Source organism: Wyeomyia smithii, chromosome 3, assembly GCF_029784165.1.
Source record: "Wyeomyia smithii strain HCP4-BCI-WySm-NY-G18 chromosome 3, ASM2978416v1, whole genome shotgun sequence".
NCBI lineage: Eukaryota > Metazoa > Arthropoda > Insecta > Diptera > Culicidae > Wyeomyia > Wyeomyia smithii.
Window position 1 is genome coordinate 79,018,657 of NC_073696.1, and position 19,853 is coordinate 79,038,509.

At 38.0% G+C, this 19,853-nt stretch overlaps 1 protein-coding gene across 3 annotated transcripts in view; it reads left to right on the plus strand.

Annotated features, from left to right (window-relative positions):
- Positions 1-19,853, plus strand: part of LOC129732749 (probable nuclear hormone receptor HR3) — a 511,429-nt gene that overhangs the window by 50,233 nt on the left and 441,343 nt on the right. The window lies entirely within an intron of this gene.

Sequence of the window (19,853 nt, forward strand, 5' to 3'; positions counted from 1 at the left end):
GTAGTAGTAGTAGTAGTAGTAGTAGTAGTAGTAGTAGTAGTAGTAGTAGTAGTAGTAGTAGTAGTAGTAGTAGTAGTAGTAGTAGTAGTAGTAGTAGTAGTAGTAGTAGTAGTAGTAGTAGTAGTAGTAGTAGTAGTAGTAGTAGTAGTAGTAGTAGTAGTAGTAGTAGTAGTAGTAGTAGTAGTAGTAGTAGTAGTAGTAGTAGTAGTAGTAGTAGTAGTAGTAGTGGTAGTGGTAGTGGTAGTGGTAGTGGTAGTAGTAGTAGTAGTAGTAGTAGTAGTAGTAGTAGTAGTTGTAGTAGTTGTAGTAGTTGTAGTAGTAGTAGTTGTAGTAGTAGTAGTAGTAGTAGTAGTAATAGTCGAATTAACTACCAACCTTTCGCCCACTACTAATAACAGTTAGTGTGACAGTTGTGTGTATAACCGTTTTGTCTTGTTTACCTGCTTGCACTACATGCGAAGCGAAGAAAGTTAGAATCATTCCGTGTCATCATCAACGATACCAATTCGGGACTACAAAGCTGCGCATATTTGTTTCTTATTTTCATGAGAGAGCAATAAGATAGCTTACGTGAAAGTGAGCAGCCAATTACGCAAGTTTGAACTTCGTAGTCGTGAATTAACGCTTCTTTTCAAGGTAATAAATCAATTAAGACGAAACGGTGTTGAAACCACAAATGCCCGACTTTGAGCCACCATTTCGAATTTTCAAAGGCACAAGACTCGGTAGTAGTTATTGCGTCACTTGTGAAAACGCTATTTCATGTTTGCTGCGGGAAGCAAACATACAATAGAGTTTTCACAGGGAACGCATAATCTATTTCCGAGTCCTGTGCTTCTGACAATTTGGCCGTTTGCTAGAAAAACATTGACATAACAGTGGCTGTCATATTTCTAAGTTAACCTTGCGGTTGTGGCTTAAAACCAACTGCCTCAACTATTTTGCGGAAATTTGCGGTCATGCATAAGACTTTTCTGAGTACGAAAATATTTTTATTGAATGTTACAGGTGAAAAGGAATAACGTCATTGCCGACACCGATAACCTCTTGTATCGTTATCGACGTTGACGATAACGTCTTCTAACATTAACGTTAGCGGCGTTAACGATCTTCACCAGGTGTTAGCAGCTTGCTAACGTCTTATGTCAGTTTTCTCTGCTGTCCTTGCGAATGGTGTAACGACTTGATCAAAAAGTAGGCACGGGGTGAGGAAGCGTTTTTTCGCTTCGGAGGATAGGAAACGCAGCATCACTCCACTTGACAACAAAAAGAAACTTTTCCTTGTTCGTTTATATTTCTTTTCTCATCAGAAAAAAAATGTCTCAGTTTCAATTGTTTCAACTTGTGAGGCTCTTTCCGAAGCGAGAATTTGAATAGCAAGGTATGTGACATTGTCATATTTACAATTCAAATGCATCTGAATCTGATATTATGTGGTTCTAAAATGATCGACAACAAAGGTCGTTAACGCGCATTCTGTCAACACTGCAGTTTCGGTGCCATTGCATCGATAAGCAAAGTGAACTGAATGCTATGCGTCGATATAATTGAATTTTATTTATTTGCGTTCTTAACTTATCTAATGATACAAAAATTGCTAGCTTTCGTTTACGGCAATGACGATAATGTCTGAAAACGTTAGCGTCATCGTCGATAACGATCACAAACAATATCGTCATAGACATTTTACGATAGGTTATCGATTAACAACCTTGTTTCTAATAAGTCCGTTTTGTTCTTCTCGTCGTATTATTTTTCCTCATATCCAATCAAATGAATCTCATGTTGCTGTCAAATAAATACAACCGATTATTTCTTTGTGTCACTTTTTTCACCTACACTGAAAGAAATCGACACGACCTTATAAAGTGGTTTGCACTTGAATTCGCCCTACTAGTCAAAACATATAGAATTCATATGCGAAACACTTTAAAATTATTTATCGTGCAACACGTCATTTTCAAATGGAAAACACTTTCAATTCTCGTGTTATAACATATAAACATAAAGTGTTTGGATTTTGAATCTCAAATGAATGTTTACCGAGCTTCGAATGATTTTTATTCGATTTTAAAATGAAAATAGTTTTACATGGAAATGATTACATATAATGCAACCTTTGTTTTATTCATAAAATTGGAATTTTACTATAAAAATTCATCACAAAATAAAAACTAGCCTATTCTGTTGAAGAAGCCGCTAAAGCAAACAAAGAATCATATTAATTTGATTTAAATAATTGATGTTTTAGTAAACAAATACTTGCCTCTAGCGTAAAGATGTTTTCATCAGAATCTCTGTGATCTTGTGCTGGAGGACGAAATGAGATTAGAATTCGATTCTTTTACGTGAGATAAATCACTTACCTTGCAAAAATTTACAGATGTAGTCCGAAAAATCGTCGAACTTCTAAACCGTATGACACTCGCTGACTTTACATTTGTCGCCATTTTTCTACTTTTCAGCACAAACGGCACTTCATTTGACATATAAAAACAAAACAAATCAACTGAAAGTGTTTCGCACATGATAATCACTGTGATGAAACAGTGGGGCAGATTCAAGTGCAATTCACTTGAAAGGGATGTTGGAATCATACGTAGATGAAGTGCAGCTCATGGATGTAAGTTGATGTGTGCAACAACTTGAAACGAGAGTGAAAAATGATTGAATTCGATGGAAAAAATTCTACAAATAACAATGCAAAGTCATTTTTATATCCAATTGATGAAACACTTGGATGGAGCGTGTGCAGTTTTTTCAGTGTAAAACAAATAAAAAAATACGTTTTTTTGTTTCATTTATTATACACATATATATTCTGGAAAAGTTGTCTAAACTGCTTCCTATTTCGAATGAAAAGTGTGTAATAATTTGAATATGCTTCAATCCCAAAGAAACGCCGCCATCAACAAATTACAAAAAGCCAACGTAAATGTCATGATGGCGTGAATGATAAACTAGAGGCTTGTAATGCAAATTCTTCAGAACAAAAACACCAGGCCAAAATGAAGTTCGGAATATCAAACAAAACCAGAAAATACAATGTATCACTCTGTCAGTTGACTGGAGAAATGCGGAGCTCGTGTGATTTGTATTGAACGCCAGATTGAACTTAGTAATTATTTTGAATCATTAATTGCGATTGCAGGCATTTTCGAGTATCATCAACGGCCTGGGTTTGACTGCTCTTGCGATTTTTTATATTAAAATTTGTGACCTGGTTAAACTTTGCTATGTTTGTTGGAGACATGTTTTATTAATAGCAGTGCTTACATATTTGATCAAATTTAACTTAAAATAAAAAAACAGAATCGCAAAGCTGGAGCACGTTTTTTATATGTAATTTTTCGGATTTCGGTTAGCGTCCTCCTTAGCGAATGCAGTATTTGTAACAAACTGTTTGTCCTTTTGTTTTACTTCCGCGCTCTGATGGATTTATCAAATTTCTAATTGTAGTCGTTCCATCGATCTCAGAGTTGAAGCATTTCATGACATCAACGGCCTAGTGTTTTTTGATTGGCTCGTATTGTTACTAAAATTATTTATCGCTCGATTTTCAAAACGCATAGCCAAGGTACAGTTTTATTTTTGGGAGGGTCTCAAAGCCCCAAAACCTTCCCGTAGACGCGATTTCATGTTTATTAATTGCGTTTTATCCAAGCAGTGAGAAATTCGTTTCTGGCAATCAATGGCTCGTGACATAACATAAGATATACTATTAGCACTATCAAGCTCTACTTCATCGCTATTAGTATAGAAGTACGGCAGACCTCAATCACATCATCATTAGTGCCTGATACAATAAAATAAATTGGATAGATCATTGAGATCAAGCAATGACAATAAAAATCATTAAATGTTAATTATTAAGTCATCTGTACCTTCTTCTCGGAAAAATGAGAAATTTAATTTTGCAAAATTTTATAACTTTTATTTCAATATCAAATAAGAAGCTTATTTAAAATTTTCACATGAGTTTTTTGTTTTCTACTTAGGTTTTAGTTGTTATTCGATTTAATGAAATAACATAAACATTGAATATGCAGTTTTGTATTGTTTTGTGATCGCTAAACTTTACGATGGTAGTAAACTGGTTCTACATGTCAGTAAGATGCTTTCCAGTCTTGCGGCATAAAAATGGACGATTTGTGAATAGAATCCCATTAAACGTAACTCAATCGTAAATAGTACAGATAAGTAATCTATTTTCAATAAATATATATATTTTACGTTGGCGTTTAATTACATTTTCTACCATACACACAGGGTTGATCTCTTTTATGTAACATAGGAAATGAAACGAATAAGTAGAGGCTATAAATATTAGATTACTATTTGCCGGTGATGAATGTGAGGGTAGTGAAAAAAAGAAATGAACATTACTGATAAATTGAACCTTTTACCATCAAATTTACGTCAGTGCAACCGCATTGATTGAAAGGGATTTTACTTTACTTCATTCTTCATTCAGGTTTTCAAATCTTTTAACCATTAATGATCACTAAAATAAATATATTCAACGCTGAAAACTACTAATAAATATTTTTATTCATTACAGGTTTGTACTCTTCCTATTAATTTCACTAAAGTAAGTATAATAACAATCACTTTTCTGTATTCATTTAATTTTTATCCTAAAAGTGTTTAATATCATACTGAAAAAAAATCACAAGAAGGTTGTATGCAAAGCCACGACCGCAAGTTCAAGTAGAATACTTTTACAAGAAAGATAACCTGGCTGCTTGCGTGTCAGTCATTTTTTCTAGTAAATAAACGTTGACCGTTCATTGGCAGTATTGTAATTTCTTTTTGTCTGATATTTTGAATGAAGTTCATTGAATATTTTTAAATTTTGTGCAAATGAGAAGTTGAAGTGCTGCCGAATTGTAATATGCACATTTAATACGACATCATTAAACGGGAACGGAACAAATGCTACGGTTATGCAGAACGCGAATGCCGGCGCGATGCGATTCGCCTTACCGTGGTGAAATGTACAGCTCTTTTTGAGGCGAAGTAGAGGTATACATTTCAACAGATTTCGTCTTGCCGAATCGCATCGCGCCTTTATTTGCGTCCAGCATGACCGTAGCCAAACACTAAGCGACGCAAACACGTAATAATAGTCATAGTATGCATGTAGATGAAGATAGTTAACTTTGGATTATAGCGCAAAACGAGAAAATATTAACTCTTCAAATAATCATTTGTGTTCTTCAAATTTCAGTTGTTCAATTTAATATCCGATGAAATGTTTGTTTATTATCTGATGAAGCTCTTATATAGGTCAAATGATGCATTCCCAATTTACTAGGTCCATAACTCTGCCGACCGTGCTTGGGAAAGCGCGGTATAACGACCAATCAGAGGTCGAATTTTGTGTTTTGACAAGGCTTAAGAGTTTTCAATAGTACAATAGTTTGAATGATAAAATTGCAATTTCATGCATTTGGTAGGAATCTTAGAAGATTTTCTAATCGATTGCTGCAAAAACGAAGGAAATCCATCGAAAACTAACCGATTTTTTAGCATTTGAAATTTTTCTCACTTTTTTCAGTTTTAGATTTTCATTCCACATCCCTATGTAGCCGAACTTCCTGAGAGAAGTATTCTAATTCAAAATTAAATCTTCATTAATTCATTTGTTGTCCTTATAAGGACAATTGTTCAATTTATCATAGGATGTAGTGTTTATCTTACATCTCTGTGTTACCTTGATAGTGAGGACTAAGGCGCACGGTCAACACAATGAGAAAGGTGTTTTCACATTGAAAACTAGACACGGCTTTACTGGAGGAAGTGTTGGCAAATGCATCTACCGCTAATACCACCGCTATCATACGAAAGCGCGTCGTTTCATGTGGGGAATATCAACAACGAGAAATGACGCGCGTCTAAGCATAACCCGAACTGTTTCGCCGTGCTGCTCCCATTTACCTTCACATCGGCCTCAGGGAAGTACCGGCTGCATCTGCATCTACCGCTGAGGCTGTCACTATACTGCTATTGGCACCAAAAGCTATTAACTCTTCAAATAAGTGAGTTATTTGTTCTCAAAAGAACAATTGTTCAACTCAAAATCGGATTTACGCAATCGCATCTCTGTAATATTACCGACAATAATATTCTTCTGAACAAACTGATACAACTTTCCCATTAGGCCTCTGCCATAATAGACGCGAAAAGCGACGCGAACCGATTCGCTCAGCTGTAGGTTAATGTACAGCCATCAGTAGAGCTGTACATCAACCTACGGCCGAGCGAATTGGTTCGCGCCGCTTTTCGCGTCTACTATGGCAGAGGCCTTAGAGAAAGTTGCTGGCTGATGTATTCACTTCATGCAAGCCTGCTGCTGATGCTTCCCGCTACCACGCTGAAACAGCATTTTAGTGAAGGGAGTGTCGTTGCATCAGCTGACCCTGCTACTATCGATGCTGATATACCCGCTGCAACAGCTACGCTATGCATAGCCATGCCACAGTTGTATACCCCCCGCTATACGCTGGCCCAACTGCTTAGCAACTGCAACGCTATCCGTAGCCATGCCACAGTTGTGGCCGCCATTGGTATCCGCTGTACCTGCATCTGCTGGCCCTGCTGCTATCGATGGTGAGATCCGCTGAAACTGCTACGCTTATTCACAGCCATGCCACAGTTGTGGCCGCTATCCGCTATCGATGGTACCCACTGCTCGCTCCCGCTGCTGCTAAGGGAGGACTGCTGTCGTCGCTGTTCAGAACTACTATGAGCGGCTTCGACTAAAACAGGCTCTCATATAGGGATGAAAATAGGAATGAATTATTTTACGTACGTGGTGGAATGATATAACTTGAAAAATATGTGTGACTTCATTCCGGCTCAAAGCGATCATTTGATAAGCTCCACCTCTTTTTTCAGTTTCTAAAGTTTTTCCTCTTTTTTCAGTTTCTAAAGTTTTTCCTCAGTTTCGTAGCACGGATGCACAAAAATGATTTCTTGTCGAGCCGGACCGATAGCACTCTCATTGAAGCAACAAAATAACATGTTTTGTGTCGTGTTGTGCAGCTTGGTTGAAGAAAATGTTCCCGTCCCCGTGTCGCATGTAAGCAGATTATTGCGTTCAGTAGACAGTAGATAGTGTATCCAGCGAATAAACACCGATGGCGCTCTCACACACGCAACGGTTTTAACCCGTATCTTATTGCGGTTTGTAACATCAAGCGATTTCGTTTGCCCGCTGTTGCATGTTGCATCATGTTGCAACTTGGCAGCTGGGAGACGACGAAATTCTGTTTATGCTGATTGATTGAATCGACGTCATATTAGCTCTGCATAGTCGAACTAACTGCTTTTGTGAATGCGTTCTAACAGGGCAGTTTATTATTCAATGTCGGTTATGCTGATCGCAGCCTTTGCGCTGCCCCTACAGTGGGGTATTACTAAATAAAGTGAAAATTAGACAACTACAACAGAATTTGATTGCATCCCGCACAGAATGTCTGCTTGTGTTGATGCCAGAAAATTATTAACCTTCAATTATTTTTTTATTTGCCTTCAAAAAAGCATTTTGCTGTTCAAAATCGGTTGCTAATTACAACCTTAGAGCTGCCCTAACATTGGGGGAATTAAGATACACGGACAACATGCACTGTGGAAGCTATTTCACATTCAGTAAATTAGGCGGGTGCGACAAATTTAAATTGCTAGGATGCAACACAGAATACTTGCTTGCGTTGACAAAAATTATTAACTTTCAATGACTTGTTTATTTGCCTTCAAAAAGGCATTTTGATTTCCAAAATTGGATTTCATGCTGCCCCAACACGGGGGGAATATTGGCTGTCTGGCGACACACGCTGAGAAAAACCGCGCTGCTCCTGAGACGTGGTGACCAACCACAGAGCTAGTGCTGCTGCTAAGGAAGGACGACTGCTGTTGTCGCTGTCTAGAACTATTATGAGCGGCTCCGGCTGAAACAGGCTCTTATATAGGCCAAATAGCATGTTTTCAATTGCAAGGTATATGATCCTGTCGACCGTGCTTGGGAAGCAAGCATATAACGACCAATCAGAGGTCGAATTTTTCTTTTTGACAAGGCTTGACTATTTTCAATAGTACAATAGTGTGAATAATAAAATTACAATTATCTTATTCTGGGACGAATCTTAGAAGATTTTCCAATCTATTGCTGCAAGAACAAAGGAAATCCATCGAATACTAACCGATTTATTAGCATTTGAAATTGGACATATTTTTCACTTTTTTCGGTTTTAGATTTTCATTTCACATCCCTATGTAGCCGAACTTCCTGAGAGAAGTATTCTACTTCAAAATCGAGTTTAGTATCTTGCTTATAAAATCATCTCTTTATTTAGTAATGAATCTTTACCAAACTCCATACTATAACAGTGTAGTGTTTCCTGGAGCCAAATTAATTCTCGCTCCGTTCCTCAGAATCGCGGTGTGGTCGGGCTCTAAATGGGGTTACCTAGAGCGTGTGCTGCGACACGTTACGTCATGCTGCCGTAGTCGCAGTTACACGTAGACAACGGGTTTTTTTTTACTATGTGCACAGGTTTTATGCCGCTAGGAGACGTGATGTGCATAGATGCTACGGCTAATTTTTCGATAATACTATACGAACCAAAACTACACAGACACAGATAGCAACATGAGAAATGGCTGGTGAATTTGTGACATTTGTTATGCTGGATTTCGAACAAGCGACATTTGAAAATGTTTACAATTTTAACATCCAAAAGAGAAAGTTTTATCAGCATGGAGATGGGGGAGCACAGCCCGATCGAGCCAACCGCTTATCACATTCATCCGTCCTCACCTAATCCATTTTTGGCCACATAAGAAATCCCAAACCTAACACAATAACCGACATCCTCTACACGGAAACGCCGATGCCGGTATACAAATTTGATTGCCAAAATATACGATCGTAATGCAGCATGGTGCATCATCGATACGGTAACGGAGACGATCGGATTGCATGACCGGCAAGGAAGCTGCAGACGGACGGTGCTTTTCCCGTCTGCCATCATGTAGCGAATAGAGCTGTGCCGTAACCACCGTATATGTTGGTGCGCGATAGCGTTTGCACACCAGTGGTGACGTTAGAGATGACCCAAATAACTTCCAATATAGCATTTCCGAAGAGCCGTAATGTAGATTTCAATATTATGTTCGAAGTCTTGAGTGTCATAACAATACGTTTAATACGACAAAAGAATTCATTAGTAGTAATATAAAAGGAATTATCCTGCTTTTTACAGTAAGAGAGATGTGCTAAATCATCAAATGCGCTCAACAGACTGAACGACTAACGATATTCGAAATTAGCATACTTATCGTGGACAAATCTTTTTCAATTTTCAGCGTTTTTAATTCTCTCGAAAATATTCAACGATTTCTTGCTAACGCAACCCAATTTAGTCAACTACGTATCATTTCCATCCGTCCACACCTAATTTATTGCTGAACACATAAGAACCCCTGCTCGCCTATAAATCTTATTTTGGGTTTGTCTATATCTGTTTTCAAGATAACCAGAGACTGTGATAACAGAGGATAGTTATATTAAGTCATAAATAAATTCAAAACACTCTGAAGCATTGTAACGATAATCATTTCTTTATGAGGAAAGAATAAACTAACTAGCATTAATGCATGTCAGTCCCAAGTTTTAAACTAGATTCTGGATAAACTTTTTTTGGTTAAAAATTCCGTTTGAAATTCCAAAAGCTTATTCTAATTACTTCCACTTAATTATGGTAGTGGATGTAACAATCCTCATTCTTGGATTTCAAAATAGCGTTTGAAGTTTATTTTCGACTTTCGACATCATCCCCGTGAGTTCGAAATAAATAATTCACGATATTTTCAATATTCGTAAGGGTTTAGCCATTCTTTTCCTAAGTTAGCTCCACCAAATTAAAAATAATTTCGACCTTTCCTATAGCTCTTATTGTCAAATTTCAAATTCAATTTTTTTTATTAACACATTCGCAGAGCATTCATGCTTTGTGAATTTTCACATTAAAAGTGCTCTTGTTATAAAAAATGACTGAAAGATTCTCGTTCTCTAAGACTATTCTGATACTACAAAAGAACTAATCTAGATGTTTTCAAAATAGCGGAATAGTACAGTAGCTTGCTTTAAGAAACGGATTGAAAACCATGGGGTTGTTGTAACTTTGGAATGCTCATTGCGAAATCTGTACCAAAAAATAAGTATTATAAATTGATTGAGAAAAACTTTAAATGCATGTAACGTAAAAAAAATACTATCTAAGTCTATTTAACTTATTTACGAGAAAATCCGTTTCCTGTAAAAAATCCAAATGTTTAGTTCATAAAACCTCGACTCCAAAATCCAGATGCTCGAACCAGGGTTGATATTTGTTGACACTCTTGAGTGAAAGTCAAAAAAAAGCATCCATAAACGTTATTTATTTACAATCCTTTCAGAGTTCTCCCTTCCCGCTTTTTGAATGGAAGTGAACTGTCTAAACACCTCATCATATTTCATGTGACGAAAGCAAGACAACAAAATCAGATTGTCAGTTAACAAAGATTGTCAAGACATCGGTCAGTGTCAGTGAAAAAGTGTTTCGGTGAGGTTCATTTTGGTTGAGTGGACTGTTTGTTTTTCTTTTTCGCTTTGAAGTGAAGATCATTTGGTTGGATTTGTCGTCAAATTTTATTCCGTAACCGTGAACGATGCGCGCGATCTATTTCATATGAGTATAACAGCACGTTACTAGGACGAAAACCTAGTGTATCTGAAAGAGTGCTGCGATCATTGGAGGTGAAAATTGGAAATGATTGGCTGTAATGTTCAAAGAATTTTGCTGGGGAGAATGACTTTTATCAGCACTGGCTCGGACAACCTGTCTTTGCCGTTTTTAACCGAAAAAGTTTTTCTATGATATCACATCATTTCATAATTTTCTCTAGAAGATTTAATAAAAATATCTAATGAGGACTGATACGATTCTTCATGAACATACTGATTTAAATAATATTTTGAAATAGTTGATTTTCCATTTTTATTTGGTTTCAAACCACTTCGCTGACATCATTTACTCTATTGGTTGTAATCAACGATACCATTTATGGTGCCGTGTTGACTGTTTGTTTTTCGCTATTCATTGAAGTTTTTTTTCACTCTTAATTCGCATTTATAGTCAGTTTTGTTCGAGGAATAGGTTTTTTCTCTCGATTGAATTCGTTTCATGCCTCTCCAGTTTTTTTTGTGCCCTGAATGAATTATAATGCTCACGCTAAGAAATTTTTAATGGATGATACAATTTTCGCTGTATATTTTGGACTTTCAAATTATGTATTCTGAGCATATGACTACCGGATCAATAACTAGAAACTGTCATTCAAATATACTTGTTAGAATAAGAGAAAGAGTAAAGTTCAGAATGATGAATTTAAAAAAAAGTAAAATATTGATATTGAGAACATAGGACAAACAATTCTCTGACCTTTCTATATTTTAAAATCAATAAAATCAATTTTTTTATGATTCCAGGTTTCTCGTTTTTTGCCATTGTTTTGACTATGAGTCTAATAGGGTTCATAATTTCACATTACCTGTTCTTCGTATAGCGAGGCAAACAAAATTGGATACGAAGGCCGCACACAACTGTACGATTCAACTTGAAGGTGTTAATATAGAAAATTTTCGCAAGACGAAAATTCATATAATTTTCAATGCTTGGCTTTGCACTGTTGTCCGTTTACTAAGGTTTGCATTAAAAAATGTGGTGATAATAATAATTGAGACAGATAATTCAGTTTGATAAATTTCCCATGGAAGGTAATTATATCAGCTTACTTGCAATTGCAAAAATTTCATGGCGAACAAAGGCATGTGTGTGGGCATGTTTTTTACTTCTTTCTTCATTTTATTTATCAGTTCCTTCACGACAAAATTTTTGGAGTAGATCTTACGCTTCAGATTTGCCCAAAAATTCTCAATATGACGCACCTAGGGGACGTTGAGCGGGATCGCAAAATTGGGTACCACATCGATATTCAACTGCTCCATCTCCTCCAACGATCGCTTCAAGTAGTGAGCCGACACCAGATCCAGCTAGAACACCACTTCTTCGCCTTCATGGTTATTCTTGATGAACGACGTAACTTCCGAAAGGCACTTCGTACAAAAAATTTTCCCATCCACAACCAGTCCGGAGTGAAAGAAGAGCGGCTGTGACATCCCCCTCTCGCTGATTGTCAATCACAGCAGGGAGCTTGGTTTGTGAAAATTTGCGATCCGCCAGGAAAGTCGACTTGACCACCGCTGCATCATTGCCTGCAGCTCCGAGATCAGTGGACGGTTCTGCTGCTTCCTGACATGTATGTCTATGTTTGCCAGGTACTTTCTCAAAGGTTGGCCGGTTGCATTGACCTCCTGGCTAGCGATGTTCGCAGCTTCTTGTCGCTCAGGGTCGTCGGCCGTCTGAAACCAGGCCTCCCTTAGATGCTCTGATTATTGTCCAATAGTGCCAAGATGTTGAAGATGCAGGAGCGCCGTCTACAAAGTGCCGCACGATATCTATTTTCGACGCGGCGGGGTACCGTTCTTTGAACGCGCACAGTTCTGAACAGAGTAGCTTCACTGTTTTCGCCATCATGGTTAGAGTTCGACTGACAGTGCTGTCAATTTTTTTTTCTGCTGACTCATGGGTTACTATTGTCGTTGTCTTTTTTGCGGTGTAGCTTCCCCGCGGACTACACTTTGTCCTATTGCTGTTTTATTTTTCATTTTCCGGACTATTCCGGACTCTCCTTTTTCTGTCCCGGACAGTCCGCGAAGACATCACACATTCACACATATGTGTCAAAATCAAAAAAAAAAAAAATTTGTCAAAAGCGGTTTGCTTTGATTATCGTTTTTCGCGTGTCAAACATCAGGTTGGATTTTTTTATTTTATTTTGTCATTTTCAGTAAATTGGCAATTTTTTCGTACAGTAGCACAAACGCGACAAAAAAACAATGGCGATAATGACCAAAACAAAAGTGACAGCTACCTCAGGTATTACGCACACCATTGCAACTGCTCGGAAAGTGTTTTTTTTTTCAGCTGCAAATTGTAGTCCGGGACGGTATAGCCCTGTCGTAAAAACGAATTCGACATATAATTGATATTGCATGGGTAGTTTCGTCAGTGTGTGTGAAAGTAAACCCATGAAAAATCGGCAAAAACCCGCGAAATGCCGCGAAAGTAATGAAAAATAGCAATACACTCGCTTTTTACGCGGTTTTTTTTACCGGAATTCACGCGGTTTTTTCTACGCGGCACGTATCTCCCGCGTAAGAAGCGGCTTTAGTGTATTCTGTATCAGTCATTAAACATTTCGATTTGAAAATTGCAAAATTTATGAAAACCAGCAACACGGATAAAGGTGAAGAACCTCGATGGCAACGGGACGTCTTTTCCTACGCAACCAATAAGATGAAACAAGAGTGTATAAGTGGCTGTCAGATTGCCTTTTAAAACAGCGTACATAACATCGCAAAGAACAGAGGGGGAGAGTTGGTAACCGCGTTAGCATTTTGATTTTCGAGTTTGTTTGTTAAGTAATTGTTTTTAAGTATCTAGCATATTATGTGATTCAAGGAAAATAAGGTTTTTCATTTCATCCTGCGATAGCGTCAATAATACAGCCGCGATTTTGCATGTTGTTAAGGTGTACTCTTAGCTCACATGTAAATAATGCAGCTCGGATTGTGTGAAAAACTTGCTAATAATTTTATTTTCAAGGTTCCACACTATTAAACAAAAAACGTCGGTGCTGCCGGATTCTAGAAGCCAATTAAAATCAAGAATCAGTGTTCTCGCCATTTCTGCACATCTGAATGTATTCCACAAACGGCAAGCGTAAGTTCTTAATGAATGCTGTTCCGAGCTTGTTACTTGTAGACAACATCGCTGAGTTGGATGTATCGATTATAATATCCAACATTACAACAGAAAGCCGCTCTCTCCTAATTGCTGTAAGCCTACGAAACCATATTATGTTACGGTAAAACTGCTTGACTTCACCCTTTTGGATGAAACAGCACTACTTACAACGCGATTTTGTCAGCCTGGGATGAATTGTCTTCGGATGGCTCGAGTACTAGATCCTATTCGACCAAAGATTTTGGCGATTGGTGACCAACATGATAGAATTCCAGAATGTGGAAGATTGAACTTTGTACCTACAAGCAAGCATTTTTTAAAAATACCCGACAGTAAGATTGGCAATATAATGTCGGTGGGTTTTCGGATCGCACACATATTCTTGAACTTGTACGGTTGGCAAATAGGAATTTGGCAATTCCCGGAAACTCGGTAGATACGGAATGCAGCGGAAGCCAGTATAACTTGAATAATTCAAACCAGGCCGACACCAAAATATGACTGAAGACAATTTAACACAGTATGTACTTTTCGTCAGTAATGCAAAGCAATCATGAATCGTACGGCTAAATTACCATGTATCAAATTAAATTCACCACTTGTTCGTTGGTTTTACAAAAAAAATCACTTGATTGAGTGTTTTCTGAAAAAGAAGGTTTCCGCGAAATTGCCACGCATTTTGAATATTTTCTATTTTGCCACCAGCGAGTTTTCAATTTTTTTACCGCGAGTTACCACTGTCTCTAATTATTGTTATTGATAATAAAAACTAATTAAAACTAATGCGTCTTAGAGGTCATGCACATTCCATGTGGACCGATTTTTGACGATTATGTACCCCTGAAGTAGTAGTTTAAATGTTTCTCCAATCAACGAATCCCGTAGCACCAACATTCGACGAGCTACTACGCTCTCTACCAGCTACCATGTACTTCGTTTTGACAGAGTTCATAACCAGCCCTTCTCTCGCCGCTGCCCTCTTGAGAGGTCCAAAGGACTTTTCCATCGCTCTACGGTGAATACCAATAACGTCGATAACCGTCAATAAAACCCAGTAACGTGAGACTACGTAATGTTATTGCCACTTCTTTGCACGCCAGTCCTTCGTTTATCACCTTCCAATGTTGAACAGTTATTTAGACAGCCGCTCACCCTGCTTTAAATCATATATTGTCACAAAGGCGTCGTACACAAATGACGTAACGCTAAAAGTCTTAACAATAAGTAACCTTCGAAATGACTCCCCCCCTAAAATTGCGTATCGATGAACAACCTGACCCCCCTCCAAATTTTCGATTTTGAGCAAATTTTTCAGTTACGTAATCATATAATGAGTGTTCAACTGAATTTTTGTCCAGCTGCTAAAAACATAGCATTGCAAACAAAACAGCTATTTGTATTTTTTTTTTTTTAAGGGGGGATTTGTTAGTAGCTTAAGTATTTATGATAAATATTAGTAAATAATGAGTATGTGTGTCCAATCACGAATGGTGACTTCTCAACACTGTTAGAAATTTGTAATTTTAATTGTTAGGATTTGTTTGCTTTCGCAATTAGGACTTATCATTCGTAGGGATTTAAACCTACTTGTCAGAAAAGGGGAAGTAAACTTACAACTAACTTAATTGCTAACTTATTGGCTATAAAGAGAGCTTATCGTAGCAATTGAGGATTGCAACGATTTTTGTCGAAAATTGTTAATAATTTTATTTGACATAGCTTCTAATGGTTCAACACCAGTAAGTCAATGTAATTCGAGTGTACCAAACCAAGGAGAACGCTTCAAAATCATTTTCAGAATTTTATTCTGAATCCTTTGGAGCGTTTCCTTCCTTGTTGAACAGCAACTTGACCAGATCGGTACAGCATAAAGCATTGCTGGTCTAAAAATTTGTTTGTAAATCAAAAGTTTGTTCTTTAAACAAAGTTTAGAATTCCTGTTGATGAGAGGATATAAACATCTTGTATATTTGATGCACTTGGCTTGTATACTCTCAATGTGCTCTTTGAAAATAAGTTTTTTATCATAAATTAGTCCCAAGTACTTAACCTTGTCGGACCAACTTAAAATAACCCCATTCATCTTGACAACGTGATTATTGTTTGGATTGAGGAAAGAAGCCCTAGGCTTATGCGGAAAAATTAACATTTGAGTTTTAGAAGCATTGGTAGAGATTTTCCACTTTTGCAAGTAGGAAGAAAAAATATCTAAACTTTTCTGCAATCGACTGCATATGACACGAAGACTTTTTCCTTTTACGGAAATGCTTGTGTCATCGCAGAACAATGACTTTGTGCATCCTGGAGGCAAATCAGGAAGATCTGAAGTGAATATGTTGTACAGAACTGGACCCGAGACTGAACCTTGAGGTACACCTGCTCTGACAGGAAATCTATCAGATTTTGAGTTCTGATAGACAACCTGCAGAGTTCGATCAGTGAGATAATTTTTTAAAATTTTGATTGGGAAAATTGGAAAATTAAAAGTTTGCAATTTCGCAATCAAACCTTTATGCCAAACACTGTCGAATGCTTTTTCTATGTCTAAAAGAGCAGCTCCAGTGGAATAACCTTCAGATTTGTTAGCTCTTATCATATTAGTAACTCTGAGCAATTGATGAGTTGTGGAATGCCCATGGCGAAATCCAACCTGTTCATTTGCAAAAATTGAATTTTCGTTGATGTGTGACATCATTCTGTTAAGAATAATTCTCTCAAACAGTTTACTTATTGAAGAAAGCAAACTGATTGGTCGATAACTTGAAACTTCAGCTGGGTTCTTATCCGGTTTTAAAATGGGAGTAATTTTTGCATTTTTCTATAATTTGGGAAAATATGCAATTTTGAAGCAGCAATTGAAAATTTTCACTAAAAACTCCATTGTGCTCTCAGGGAGATGTTTGATTAGTATATTAAAGATTCCATCGTCACCAGGTGCTTTCATATTTTTGAAATTTTTAATAATTGATTTAATATCATTCAAGTTAATTTCAATTATTTCTGCAGGTAAAAAATTCTGGGAAGAAATTAAATCAAATTGACGTGTGACTTCATTTTCAATTGGACTCACAAAATTCGAATTTGAGTTATGAACACTCTCAAACTGCTGAGCAAGTCTTTGAGCCTTTTGTTTATTGGATACAAGAAAACGTTCACCATCTTTTAAAACTGGAATAGGCTTTGAAGGTTTCTTATGAATCTTCGACAGCTTCCAAAATGGTTTTGAATATGGTTTTAATTTTTTAAGTTTAGTCTCAAAATTTTGATTTCTCAGAAGAGTAAATCTATGTTTAATCTCTTTCTGTAAATCTTTATAAATAGTTTTAAAAACAGGGTCACGAGAACGTTGATATTGACGTCTGCGGACATTTTTCAAACGGATTAGAAGTTGAAGATTTTCGTCAATTATTGATGAATCGAATTTCACTTGAGCCTTTGGAACAGAATAATTCCTGGCATCAACAATTGCACATTTTAATGCTTCCAAAGCGGAATCAATATTCACTTCGTTTTGAAAATCAAGCTCATTATTGAAATTTCTCTCAATATGAGTTTTGTATCTTTCCCAATTAGCCTTGTTATAATTAAAAACAGAGCTCATAGGGTTTAAAACTGATTCATGTGATAAAGAAAAAGTTATTGGAAGATGGTCAGAATCAGTCAGTAGCATGTGTGATCAAATCACTACATACATGACTTTGATCTGTTAGCACCAAATCAATTGTTGAAGGGTTTCTTACAGAAGAAAAGCATGTAGGACTATTCGGAGACAAAATAGAATAGTATCCTGAAGAACAATCATTGAATAAAATTTTGCCATTGGAATTACTTTGAGAATTATTCCATGAACGATGTTTAGCGTTAAAATCGCCGATTATGAAAAATTTCGAACGATTTCTGGTGAGTTTTTGTAAATCACCTTTAAAATAATTTTTGTGCTCGCGTGTGCATTGAAATGGTAAATATGCTGCGGCAATAAATAAAATCCCAAGTTCAGTTTGAACTTCAATTCCCAAAGTTTCAATAACTTTCGTCTCAAGATGGGGAAGAGCACGATGTTTGATTCGGCGATGAATAACAATTGCAACTCCACCGCCGGAACCCTGAATCCTATCATATCTATGAACCACGTAATTGGGATCATATTTTAATTTTATGTTAGGTTTCAAAAATGTTTCAGTAATAACTGCAATATGCACATTATTTACTGTTAAAAAATTAAAAAGCTCATTCTCATTGGCCTTCAATGAGCGAGCATTCCAATTTAATATTTTAATTGTTTTATTTAAAATCATTGCTAAATTTTAAATTAGAAACAATTTTAATAGTAAAATTTGTGCCTATTTGAATGGCTTCAAACATTGATTTTGCCTGCAACATGGCATTCATAAGATCGAACGTTGCCTGTTGCAAAAAAGAAAGTTTACCTGCCGTAATAGGCCCCAGGCAGTTGACATTAGAAAAAATATTTTCGGCAGCAATATTAGCTGGAGTAATAGGTGTACAATTATTTTCTAGCGTGTTTTGCTTACCCATATTAACGGTCATTTTCGAACTACCAACACTAGGCGGTATAATGTTCGAACTACCTGTAACCTTTGCATAAGTTAAACGGGTATGCGAAGGAGTAGGTAAACTATGCGTCACTGGTACGCTTGGAGAATTTTGTTTTGAAGTTGGTTTTAATTGAGAAATTGAATTTTGTTTACCGTGCCTTGCCTTTTTTTTTTTTTTTTTTTAAAGGTGGCGGGGAATTCTGCAAACAGACACCTGAGAAGAGAACTCAGGGTGTGGGGATGAGACTAGGGGAGAGATGCTGGGGTAGTTACACTCGCCCAGGCACCTACTGATCCCTGTCCCGACCCACTAAAACCCCTCCAGTCTCCAGCCCTGGTCTTCCCGGAACGACGGTTAAGTATTACGTCGGGAAGTGGCTTTTGTGCGTGATGCACCCTCTTTACTCTTATAACCTTCTAGCTAACTACCTGGAGACTGGTAATTAGCTACCACTGGCGTGTTGGTGGTTGACCCGCCACACACGTTGCAGCTCCAGAACAATCTGAGAGGCGGCCGCACAGACCGCGTTCCAGATGTCCGGGTCGTCGCACATCCTCCGGACTAGATTGTCTGGAGTAGTGCCAGGCCCGCTCACAGCCATCATGTTGCACCTCGCTCTTACGAAACGGGGGCATACGAAGAAGACATGCTCAGCAGTCTCCTCCTCCTCCACGCACTCGGGGCACATGGGGGACACCGCGTGTCCGAACCTGTGCAGATATTGCCTGAAACAACCATGGCCTGACAGAATTTGTGTCAGGTGGAAGTTCACTTCACCATGTCGTCTCCCGACCCAGCCGGATATCTCCGGTATGAGTCGGTGCGTCCATCTGCCCTTTGTGGAGTTGGACCATTCCCGCTGCCAGCGGAGCATCGAGAATGACCTTCTGGTACCTCGTATGCCCCTTGTGTCACGTTGGTCGAAACACTCTCTGTCCTCCTTGATGGCGATGCTGATAGGCATCATGCCGGACAAGACACAGATTGCATCGTATGACACCGTACGATACGCACTCGCAACTCTCAGGCACATGAGCCTGTAGGTACTTTCCAGTTTACCACGGTAACTGTTAGTACCTAGCGCTCTGGACCACACTGGCCCACCATACCTAAGTATGGACGAAACCACGCTGGCAAGAAGTCTTCGCTTGCTGCCATAAACCGCTGAGCTATTGGACATCATACGAGATAGTGCTGCAATAGCCGATGAGGCCCTCTTACAGGCATAGTCGACGTGACTCCCGAACGTGAGCTCGTCGTCCACCATAACCCCAAGAGCTTCAGGGATCGCTTCGAGGCGATGGTGCAGTCTCCGACTCTGACCACCGCCTGTTGCTCCGATTTACGGTTGTTCACAACCGTGACCTCCGTCTTATGATGCGC